This window comes from Dasypus novemcinctus, chromosome 16 (genome assembly GCF_030445035.2).
Source record: "Dasypus novemcinctus isolate mDasNov1 chromosome 16, mDasNov1.1.hap2, whole genome shotgun sequence".
Lineage (NCBI taxonomy): Eukaryota > Metazoa > Chordata > Mammalia > Cingulata > Dasypodidae > Dasypus > Dasypus novemcinctus.
The window spans coordinates 3,228,797-3,241,911 of record NC_080688.1 but is presented as its reverse complement, the minus strand read 5'-3'; positions in this window follow the sequence as shown (position 1 = coordinate 3,241,911).

The window sequence follows — 13,115 nt, the reverse complement described above, 5'->3', positions numbered from 1 at the left end:
CATCTTCCTATACATGACAGAGAATATTCTTCTATTTACTTAAGTTTCCTTTGATTTCATTTAATTGTGTTGTGTAATTTTTTGGCATATACCATTTTTATATCTTTAGATAAATTTATTCGTAGGTATTTGATCTTGTGCTTGCTACAGTATGTGGAATTTTTTCTGGATTTCCTCCCCAGAATGCTCATTATTGGTGTACAGAAATACTAATGATTATTGCATGTTGTCTTATAATCTGTGACTTTACTGAATATATTTATAAACTTTACAACCTTTGGTGTAGATTTCTCAGGCTTTCTGCATATAGGATAATGTTCTATGCAAATAGTGGAATGTTTACTTCTTTCTTTCCAGTTTGGATGATTTTGATATCTTTTCCTTGCCTTAGTTCTCAAACAAGCACTTCTAACAAATTCTTAAATAGAGCATCCTTGTCTTGTTCCCAATCTTAGAAGGAAATCTTTGAAGGATTTCACCATTGACTATGATATTAGCTGTGGTATATATTTTCATATATACCTTTTATTGTATTGAATAAATTTCTTCCTATTCCTATATTTGTAGTGTTTTTATCAGGAAAGTGTGCTGTTTTTTTTTTTTCAAACATTCTGCATCTATAAAGATGATTGTGGATTTTTTCTTTCAATTTCTTTACATGGTGTGTTACATTATTCAGTTTTCTTATTTTGAAACATCCTTGCATACCAGGGATAAAACCCAATTGGTCATGGTGTATAATTTGTTCAATGTGTTGTTGAATAAGTTTAGCAAATATTTTGTTAAGGATTTTAGCATCCACATTCATTTCAGAAGTTGGTCTATAATTTTCCTTTCTTCTGGACTCTTTGACTTGGTGTTAGTGTAATTTTTATATCATAGAATGAGTTAGGCAGTGCTCCCTCGAAATTTTTAGAAGAGTTTAAGTATTTGTGTTTGCTCTTTCCAGAATGTTTGGTAGAATTCACCTGGGAAGTCACCGGGTTCTGGCTCTTCTTAGTTGGGAGGTTTTTGATGACTAATTCTATCTTATTACTTGTGATTTGTCTTTTGAGTTCATCAATTTCTTCTTTTGACAATGTAGGCTGCTTGTGTGTTTCTAAGAATTTGTCCATGTCCTCCAAATTTTCCAACATTTTGGCATATAATTTTTGAAAATATCCTCTTATGATATTGTCTATTTCAGTGTGGTCAATGGTGATATCCTCTTACTCATTTCTTATTTTATGTATTTTCATTCTTTTGTGTTAATCTGTTGTTATTTGTCTAATTTCTCCAGGTGTGCGGTTAGGTCTTTGGCTTTAGCACTTTCTTCTTTTTTAATATAGGCATTTATGGCTATGAATTTCCCTCTTAGTACAGATTTGCTGCTTCCCATAGGCTTTTATATGTTGTTTCCTCATTTCCATTCACTTCAATTTATTTACTGATTTCTATTGAGATTTCCTCCTTGACCCACTGTTTGTCTAAGAGTGTATTTTTCAATTTCCATATCTTTGTGCCTAATCTGGTTCTCTGCTTGCTGCATACCAAATTATAGCTCCATTCCATTGTAATCAGAGGAATTATTCTGTATATTTTCAAACTTTCTGAATTCCATGAGAGTTGTTCTGTGTCCTAGTCTGTGGTCTATTCTGGAAAGTGATCTATGTGCACTTGGGAAGAATGTTTATCCTGCTGTATTCAGTGTAATGTTCTGAATATCTTTTAGGTTCAGGTCCTCTGTATTATTCAAACTCTTTGTTTCTTTATTGATTCTCCTTTGAGATGTTCTAATGGTGATAATTGTGTATTAAATCCCCCCACTATAATTTAGAGGCCTCTAATCATCAGAATAGTGTTTCCTTTGCTTTCCTCAAGTATTTTGAGGTGCCCTGGCTAGATTCATAAATGTTTATGATTATTCTTTCTTCTTGATAGATTACCTATTTTATTAATATATAGTGTCCTTTGTCTCTTACAAAAGCTTTACATTTAAGTCTATTTGGTCTGATATTAGTATAGCTACTCATGTCCATTTTTGTTTATTGTTTGCTTGTAAAATTATTTTCCAACAATTCACTTTCAACCTCCATGCATTCCTGGGTCTAAGGTGGATTTCTTGTAGACAGTATATAGGTGAGTCATATTTTCTTATCCATTCTGCCAATCTTTGTCTCTTGACTGGTGAGTTTAATTGATTAATATTCAATGTTATTACTATCAAGGAATTACTTACATTAATCACATTTTCTTTGGGCTTATGTATACCATATGTTGTTTCATTTCTCTTTTTAGCTTTTATTTCTTCATATACTCTCCTCAAATTCTCTGTTTCTGTTTTGTTTTTTCTTTCAACCTGCAGAACTCCCTTTACTATTTCTTGAAGTGCAGATTTCTTATTGACATACTCTCTTAATTTCTGTTTATCTGTAAATATTTTGAGTTCTCCCTCATTTTTGAATGTCAGCTTTCCTAGATAAAGAATTTTTGGCTAAACATTTTTTTGTTTATCAACTTAAATACATCATACCACTCCATTCTTGCCTCCATGATTTCAGATGTGAAAACAGACATAATTTTATTGAGCTTCTCTTGTATGTGGTGGTTCTCTTTTCTCTTTCTTCCTTCAGAATTTTCTCTTTGTCTTGAGCATTTGACCATCTAATATGTATATGCCTTGGAGGAAGCCTATTAGGATTTATTTTGTTTGGGTTGCACTGTGCTTCTGGACATGTCTGTCCATCTCCTTCCAAAGGGTTGGAATGTTTTTCACCATTATTTCCTCCAATACTACTTCTGTCCCTTTTCCCTTCTCTTCTACATCTGGGATGCCTATAATGCAAATGTTTGTGTATTTTGTGTTGTCATTCAAATACCTAAGTCCCTGATGAATTTTTTCTATCTTTTTATCTGTCTGTTCTACTGTCTGTTTCATTTCAGATGAACTGTCTTCCACATTTCTGATTCTTTCCTTTTTGTTTTAAATCTGTTATATGTTTCTGGTGTATTTTTGGTGGCATAGATTGTACCATTCTTCACCATCCTATCCATATTTTTGTGTATGTCTACAATTTCTTCAGTATGTTCTCCCAGTTTCTTCTTAATATCTTTTATCTTTTCCTTCAATTCATTAATTTGATTCATGATTTTTTTGGACATCTCTGATTAATTATTCTATGTTTTACATCTCCACCTTGTTTTTAGTATGTTCTTTGGACTTGGCCATATATTCCTGTTTCTTAGTATGGCTTGTGACTTTTTGTTGTTGTTGTTGTTTAGGCATCAGGTCATCTTGATGGGTTTATTCAGTTGATTAGCTTCCCTATTCTATGGTTTTATTTTATTGTTTTAATGTGTGTTGTAAGGTTTCACTTTGACACTTCATTCCTTGTATTCTATTTCTTCATTATTGCTTATGTTCCTTTTAAAGAAAAAAAAATAGAACAAGAGAAAAGGAAAGAGATAGGAAAATAAAAAGAATGATAGAAATAATAATAGTAGAAGTTACAAGATGAGCCATAAAATACCTAAGAAATTGATAAATTACATGAGTAAGAAGCACAGAGCACAGAGGAATAAGATTAGAAAAGTAGAATAGTAATAATGAAATAAGAATAAGAATAGAAAAAATATATAGAATGATTTAAAAGGTTAGAATGGTGAGACAATGGGAAAAGAAAAGTGAAAAGAGAGAAATATGTAAAAATAAAAATGTAAACAGAGAAATAAAGGAGGGAGAAATAAACAAGAAAAATTGAAGACCAAATAAAAAAGATGGAATGAAAGAAATAAAGAAAAATAGAGAATGAAATAGGGAAAAGAAATAGTGAAGGTAGAGTTAATCTGTAAACAAAAGAAAAATAATAAACAAACAAGCATAGAATCAGAGGAAGGGGAAACACAAAAAACAATAAATGAGACAGCAGTGACTCACTCAAAAAAATGAGACAGAAGAAAAATAAATAAAAACAAAAATAATTACAGGAAAATAGCCTTCTCTCTTACACACCTAAGTACCTTCTCAGGCTGCTGCTGTTCATCAGTCACCCTACAGCCTGCCTTCTGTAGGTTTTGAACCATGTTTTAGTAAGATAGGGGAACTTAAAAACAAGAACTTTATTTTTAAATAAAAGATCCAAGAAATGTTAATACAATGAGAATGTTTATATGTTCCCTGGATACCTCATAACCTGGTGGATCATTTATCAAAGAAGAGACAGGTATTGAACCAGGGGACTCATATATGTTAGGTAGGAATTCTTTCACTGAGATCTTCTGCCTCTTTTGCTTAATTAGCCTTAGTTTATCCACCCCTTTTCCCTCAAGCAGGTTAGATTCCATACAGTCTGCCAGAGTTCTGCTGATCAGTCATTTGTCCCGACCTCCTCTCTGATATAATTCTTCTTTTCGCCTAGGTGGTTGAGCTTAACAGCCTGTCTGAGGAGATTGCCCCCTTTCCCTGTTGAATCAGGGTCCCTTCCAATATTCATGGGCATCCTAGCTGCATAAACTCACGACATAGAAACCACTCTCCACCTTTCCAGACACCTTTTCCTCATGGAGAATCTACCTTCAAACACTCATTTGGAGCAGGAGAAAAGGGCCTCTCCTAAGCTGTCCACCCTCAGAGTGGGGTAGGCATGCCACATCCAGCCACCAAGACAAGTAACCCATGATTTTCCCCTGGCTTTCCTCTCTGTCAAATATCTTCTTATATGACTCAGAGGATATTCCCATATATATATATATATATCCCAAGGAGGTGGCATGGAGGAAAACATCTGCTCTACTTTCAGCTGAATACAGTTTTTCAGGATTTTTACCTTCACTTAATATCTCATGGGTGGGGGGAGTCCTTTCCAGTAGCCACGAGTTTCAATGAATCACAAATAGCTGTTTGGTTTCTTCATCTCTGATCCTCACTCTCCTGGGAGTAGTGAAGCAGTATCCAGGTTTTCTCTACCTCAAAGGAGGTCCCCAAGGCAGAATCTGACTCTTTCTCCATTATTTTAGAGAGAGCTAAAACATGGCCTTATTGTCAGCTATGTCACCTTGATTAGTTTAGAAAACTCCCTGTTTGCTCTTAACACCAATTATCAATGGCATTGCAATAGACCAAAATATTATGATGAGGTCTTTCACTTAGAGTGAAATATGGAAGTTAAAATTTATATACTTGGAATGGTTGTGTCCACTCCACATCTATATCAAGAGAGGGCTTAGATTCCACATGGATGCTGGATGTAATCCTCCTGCTTTCAGCTGTAGACACTTTTGGCTCCCTGGTGTGGTGGTTGACTGTGGGAAACAAAAGCATGTTGTTTCCATGGTAGCAAGTTACTTTCTGACCACTGGGTCATGCTGTCCCTAGAGATATACGTGCAGGTGGCTAATCTCTCTGGGAAACATAACATTCCAGCAGAACCCAGACTTGATATCTCAAGTAACCTGGGCAACAAGATTAATGAGTGTATTTGTTTCAATAATATAATAGAACATTGTGAGTTTTGGTAACTCTCTTATCCACTGTGCACTGTGTTCTTTAGAATGAGGTAATGGGAATAGTTAGCTAGAATAGTTTCTGGTTCTCACAATTGCTTGGGGTATATAAAGAAGCCCCTGAGATTAATAAACTTGTCTGATGAGCTTGAGAAATCAATGCTCTCAGAACCCCTGATCCCAATCTCTCTTTGTCTTTCATTCCTGATACCCTCAGGTCCATCGACTCTGACAGTTGACCTTCTTCAACTCCATGTTAGCTGAGTGGGGTAAGTCCAATAAACCAGAGTGTAGGAGCTGAAGTCTGTTGAGGCTCAGGGCCTGGCTATCACAAGATCAGTCCAGAGACTCAGGTCCCCTGGGTATATATTAAACCCCAGCACCAACTACAGTTCTGGTAAAAAAAACAGGGGAGGCTTGTGAAAAAAGATCACATCTGAGTCCAGCTCCATCACACAGAAACACAAACTCCAAAGTAGGGCCTACTGTCATGGCACTGAACTCCATCTGCCATGACCATAGAACCTGTGGGTCTCTGTAGTCCTGGGTGGTACTGCAGAGACAGTTACTGGACATTGTATGTCCTCCCATGGCCCACTGGGTGGAATATGGGAGAGTGTGAGCTATGATGTGGACCACTGACCATGAGGTGCAGCAGTGCTCAGAGATGTATTCACCAAATGCAATGAATGTCTCATGATGATGGAGGAGATTGTTGTTATGGGAGGAAGAGTGGGATGAGGGGGATGGGAGGTATATAGGAATCTCATATTTTTTGAATGTAATATTAAAAAAAATAAATAGAGACAAAAAATTAAAATAAAAAAAAACAACAAAAAAATTTAAATACTTGAAGAAGCCAGGGATAGATCATGATGTTTGGTTGGTGCATCTGCTTGATGAGAGGGCATTGTAAACTCATGCTTTGGGCCAAGGGTCACAGTCTTGGAAATTTAACTACTGACCATTTCCTAAAACACATTTTTGCCTGCATCAAACAAGACAACAGACAGGGTAGTTTTAGAAAAGCCTATGACACTTTCAATCTGGTTTACTAGGAATGTGAGTCACCACTGTGAAGACTTTCTGAAAATTAGAATCTATTCATGAATTTATAACTGCCCAGAAGATAAGTGTGATAGAAACTTGGCTATAAGATCTCAACCCATGATGGGATGTGGATGAGATGATCCTGTCTAGGACACCTTTGGAGTCATTCATAAAAAAGTGTCTTTCCCAACCGAAGGCCTCTGTTGCTTTTGATACCCCTTTGGAGACACTGCAGGAAAGTGTAGAAAAGTTCCACCATAACATCCTGCTCTGGGGTGGAAATAACAGGGAAATGCTAGCTGTCTTCACTGTGACAGGCCATGTGGAACAGGACCCAGGAAATGAGCAATGGGAAGCTGTTCCTTAAAGTTCCATAGGGGAAAACACAGAGAGCATGCAGGAGAGACAAAAGAGAGGGCAGTGTCCACCTGCTGGACTACATAGTTTTGGTTACTAAAATGGGCAATAAATAGAGCAAAATGTGATGGAATTTGTATGGAAGAATACCATCAACTCTAATGGTCCAAAGGGGATCCCTTTAAGTTGAGTTTTAGGCCCTATTAAGAGCCATTGAAGAGCAGGAAGAAGTTTCATAGGAATGAGTTAGATTCCACAGCCTCACACTCCGCTGCCTGAACACAGGCAGGTGAAGAGGAAAACATCAAGTAATAGGTACTATTAGATCCCTAATGAGGCACTAAGACAATTCCAACAGTGAGAATGATGTGTTAGATATGAAGGGTAATCCCTTCTGCCTGTAAGATGGCCAACTTCTCTTTATAAGAATGGACTAAGGGGGGAGCAAGGTCCCTCAGTCCCTGCAGGGCATATGAGGCCTTGTGTTCCTGTTCAGCTAAAAGAGAAAATGTGTGAGACTAATAGATACAATTGCCAAGTAACATTAATCTTCATTCTTTGCAGGGACAAGGTCAAACTGGAGACCTTGAGTGTTCACAATGAGCCACGATAAACAAGTGAGCACATGCATGTGGTTGGAGACTTTGGGCCATTTTGGGTACCAGTTATAATGCTATCAATTGCTGAGTGCAAAGATTGCATTTTAGCTGCCTGTGTCATGGAAGAGCACTATCAAGTGAGGGGATAGTCCCCTTTACTTGAGCAAATTGAGATTTAACCGTACGGTAAACCACCACTGTTGCTAGAGCCCTGGAGAATTGTATGGCAGAAGCAGTTCTGCCTCTGTTCAGGAAAAAAGGCATTACTTTATTGGTTCAGACTACAAACATCCTGTTGCACTTAACAGCCCTGTTTCACATATGTAAATGCCTCAGGAAACAGGAACCTATCAACCTTGGCCACTTCAGTAACTGATATCACTGAAATGGTTGAAGCCCATAAAGGCAGGCTGTTATTGAACTGGTTAATGCCTTCTTCTCCATCCCCAAGTTCAAGTTACATTAAAGTGGAACAGCCTCCAGTATATATTTGTTTTTTTCCTGAAGGAATATATTAACTCTCCTGCAATTTGTTACCTGTTGATAGGGGTAGGACAAGATCAGCAAGGCTCCATTATTAAATATAAATGATATATCCAAGCCTGAGCCTGACTGCGATCTCTGGGAAACTGCAGCTCCATTAAAAAATATCTACTTTTCCTGAGGGAGATAAAGGGTCTACAGGGGCTAGTCCTGCCCTTTATTTGGTTAAGTGGGGTCCCAATGGTTCTATGTTGTTTCATCTGATGGTACGACTTGATTCTCAGATGGATCTGGAAAACACAAAGCTATGAAGTCCAGTGGATGGTCACCTGCTAACTGTGTTTTAGGTGTTCTAACTAGTGGGATAAGCTCTGTGCAGTTGTGAAGGCTGTTTTGCAGATTCAGTGGACATTGCAAATGGACTAACCATAATGTCCAGTGACTGTCAAATCAATTATTTGACTCTTAAGGGCTCCCCCATATGTAGATAGGAATATGGACTATGGAAACAGTTTATTACCTGGAAAAGAGAAAAAGTCTTCACCATGTTGATGCCCATGGAAAGCAGTCTTAATAAGAACATAAATAAAATTCTTGTGCTTACAAAGCATGTGCCAAAAGTGTTGTTATGATTGCCTGCTAGACCCACCACCAAATGGGACATGTAAACCCACCTCAGATACAAGAGTGGTCCAAATCAGGAGTGTTCACCCTAGGAGAAGCAAAGACAAGAATATAACATAGTCCTGTGTCTTCTGCCAATTAGCCCATATTCTACAACATGATAAACTGGGACATACCAGCTGTCTTTGGACCCACACAAGTGTGGCATCTCAAACACATAAAACCACTACACAGAGAAAGAGATTCTGGTAGTGTCTCTACGCTATTCATATACCCCGGATATGGGATTGCAATTATTATGCATTATGTGGATGTTGGAATAACTGTTGCAGCCTTTGGCATGTTTTCAGAAAACCAACAGGACTCTAATCAGGTGTGACACTGGAGAATATTGTTTGTGCAGTAACACCGGGCTTGGAGAACCACACATGTTCTCTTGGGCTGAAATGTCACATGAGTGCTTGGATAGAACTTAAGTCTAGGTTCATCTGGCATGGCAATGGCAATATATTATTTTGGAGTGAGGCTCATCTATTCCACCTTTATAAAAATATACACAGTTCATACAATGTGTCTTACTGGATTTTGCTAAATATCATGGTAATTAATGATGTGCTGATGCACAGATAAATGAAAAAATTTAAAAAAAAAGATGGAGATATCCAATCATCAGCTAACAGGTCATTTGGACTTTACTAAGCCTGGAATTAAAGGAAGCTAGACACTCTATTATTTGTGAAAATCATTTATCAAGGTCATTTTGCCACAATGATGGGGGAAGAATGGTTTAGGATATTTGGTTTTCAATTTCACTTTGGAAAAATGCTTAATATTTTCAAAACTCGCTGACCTGGGGTCTTTTGTACATCACAGCCATCACACAACAAACACCCCTGACAATTTAGCAGTACCTTCCACCAGGCAATACATATCCTGATCCATGGAATCCAGGAATATAGACTAAAGAAAGTGATATAGGAGGTGGGGCAAGATGGCATCAGACCCAGTGCACCTTCAACATAACTCCAAAAAATTGGTTGAATGGGGACAAAATCCTGCCTGAGTGAGCTGTTTTGGTAAACCTACAAACCAGGAGGCCTCTGGACATCAATCTGAAGAAAGTGTGACAAAAAGAGTAATTTTCAAGGTAAAGCTGTGGGTTTCTGAAGCTTGTGACTGGAGCTGTATGAAGGGTAACTACCTCCCTTAGGGCAGGTAACTGTAGCATTCGTAAAACCCCAGCAGTCACAAGGCAGCATTCCCAGAACCCCATGATCCCTAAAGCCATGTAACCTGAACCTGTGTTCCCCAAAACCAGCATTTCCCAAAAACCAAAACCAGGGTTCCCCAAACCACACTGCTCTCAGAAAAACTCCAAGAGTGGGAGGGTTCCAATGAAGGGTGCAGAAGAGTCTGACAAGTGCAAGCTCAATTGTCTGTACCCCACTTTTTTGAGCTTTGAGGAGCATACCAGCTGGCTTGAAGAGAAACTAAGAAGAGGTGAAAGGTGAATCTGCTAAGGCAGACTGATTTACCTAAACATGCAGGGTTAGGGAAAATTAACCTGGGAGAAGGTGGGGTCAGGCAATTAATAGTCTTATGCAACACACCTAAGGGAAGGGGAGAGTAGGAAGTGCTTGATAGGCTTCCAAGAGCATATATAAAGTTTCCAGCAAGCTGAGATTTCTCTCTCTCTAAGAGTCTGACAGTCATTATTTTCTATGGTAAGTTGGTTTACAAGTGTCCCATTGGAATCTCAGAGGGAAGCTCTCACACAGGATTCCAGATGTCCTGGGAGAAAGGGAAGTGAGGAAGGGAGAAAAGGGGAAGGACAGATTCTTAATAAGTTTGTTCAATTGCAAAGAGTTGATCCTGCCCCAGGAAGGGGACTCTTTTTGAGTAGCAGGTTGACCTGGGAGGAGGGTTTGGCTTAGTGGAGTAGTTTCAGCCTTGAATGTGCAAGGTCTCTGTTGCAGTACCTGGCTCCTCTTAGAGTAGTGATCCATTGGGATATTAAACATTTAGCTGATACTTTAAGACAGGGAAAACATAGACATTATATGTGTATTATCTTCCCTTAGGTCTCTTATTTTTCCTAAAATAAATATTACTTTTGTTACCTAATTTAACTTAGTTTATTCAACAAAGCCCACTTCAAAATCTTCAGCAAGAAAGATGCAGGGTAATTAATTGATAAACACCAACAGTCTGACAAACATCACAGGGGTGTAAGAGGGCAGTCTGGTTTTACTTAAAGTTTGGTTGACACCTTATGTGAGGGCTTGTCTGTTTGTTTGTTTACTTGTCTTTCCTTCCTCTTTATCCCCTACCCTTTTAAACTTTTTTTCTATTAGGTGCTCCTGGCTTTTTTCTTTTTTTCTGTGCTTTTATGTTGGGTATATAGGAGTTCCCTAGATTCTCCATGTGATTTTACTGTGACCAAAAACTTTTTTGAAGACATAACAAAAAAAAATGATGTAGTCACTAAGGAAGAAATGGAAGAGATTGTCTTGCCACTGTACATACAGGACAATACTTATTACTGTAATGAAAGGCAAAACATCAAAAAGAAATTATGATATTTTTCATTTTTAATACACCAATTTATTTTTACTTAGTTTTTCTAAATTATTATGCATTCTATTTCTAATCTTTAAATCTATCATTACTATTTCATTTTCCTATTAATTGAATTTGGCAATATATTAGACTTCATTTTTTAAGAAGTTTTGAATTACAGAGGGGTTCAACTATGGTAAGGGGGAAGTATTGATGTGGGGTATCATTGATGGCAGATTCATGGATGGGAGGGATTTCTCCAGGGTGTGAATATAGGATATATAGCTATGTTCCAATGTTCATCTGATATTGACATAAGGGGTAGAGTTTCACACAACAACTGAGGGAATGCTGAGTTCCCATTTTGGGAAACACGGTCACACTCCCCAGTGGAGCAAAAACAATCCTCCAAGTATATGGCCAAAACCCAGTGATGAAGGAAGATCCATTGATGGGCCATGGATACTGATGACTATACTTACAAACTTGTGTGCTTGAAATTTCAACTAAGCCTACACCTGTAGGGTGCCTAAGAGTTACCTCCTGAGAACTTCCATGTTGCTCAAACTTGGCCACTCTTTAAGCCAAACTCTGCATGTAAATACATTGCATTCCCCCAGTGAGGGACAATACTCCCTATGATGAACCTCCCTGGGACCAACTGAGGGATTACTACCAAGCACCAGCTTGGTAGTGATGGAAATAGAAAAAGACCTTGAATAAAAAGGGAAATGATAAAAGACTCTTGTCTCATTGGTTAACAATAGAAATAATAATTCTCTTCCATATTAGTCATGCCTATTTATTTTTTCTATTCAAATATTTAATTTTAATAGTGTATGTTTGAGAAAAATTCAACTATTCTTGACATATTAATGTTCCTCCCTTTTAGAAGATATTATTCCAGTACCCCATTGATATAAATCCTGGCCATATAGTAGGCTTATGAAATTTAAATAATGAAAGAAGGAAAAATGTAGATTAACATTGTGGAATACACTTTTACATAATCTGTTTACTATTTGACATGTGGGTTGATGGTGTTCTATCAGCTTGGGTTCCAATTTGAAGAGCTATAGCCAACAGAAAATAGAAACTAATATTAAATGTGTATATTGGAGGTTCATTCAAATATATTATAACTTAACCCAACTGGCATGCCACACTATATTCTAAAAAAATTGTAATAATTAATACACATATCATTAATGTTTGATAGTTATTATTGTCAAAATCCTTATTAATAACATTGGTAGGTATTTTTAAAACTACTAATGAACTCAATCTGAGTATACAATTATGTGTTTTTTTTTTAAGTTTTAACACACTTTAAGATATATCTGGAGCACTATCACCTACATCCACTGTGGTTACAGTAGTGCAGTGATGTGAGAGGATTCAAGGGTTCAGGAATGTGATAGGGAGTGGAGTGGGAACTTGGGTTGGACTCTCCATGGAACTGGGGGATGGGTTGAAAGGAGCAGGTGAACTCAGGGAATTTGCAGGTTTGTGGATAAAGATACAATGGAATGTTCTTTTGGGCAAATATGGAGGGGAGGATTACTGGTTGAAATGATATGCAGGATAGGGCATACCTGAAGCACACTTGTATGGAATATGAAAGTGTTCATCTGGTCATAGTGTGTTATCTCCCTGGATGGATTCCCACACAATAAAGAAGAAAATATTAAACTCCTATCCCAGGCAGTCTTGCCATGTTCTTAATAAGGGGGACAAAATCTCTTGAGAACTTAGGACTTAATAAAAGAAAATAGATTAATATGTCAAACTCTCATGTAACTATGAAACTTATTCCTCAAAATTTGAAATATTGGTTACAATAAGTTATCAGGGGAAGGGAAAAGAATTGAATAGATGAAATATTAGGCATTTTTGGGGCATTGGAATTGCTCTGCATGACCTTGCAATGATGGATACAAGGCATTTTTTAATTTTCTCAAA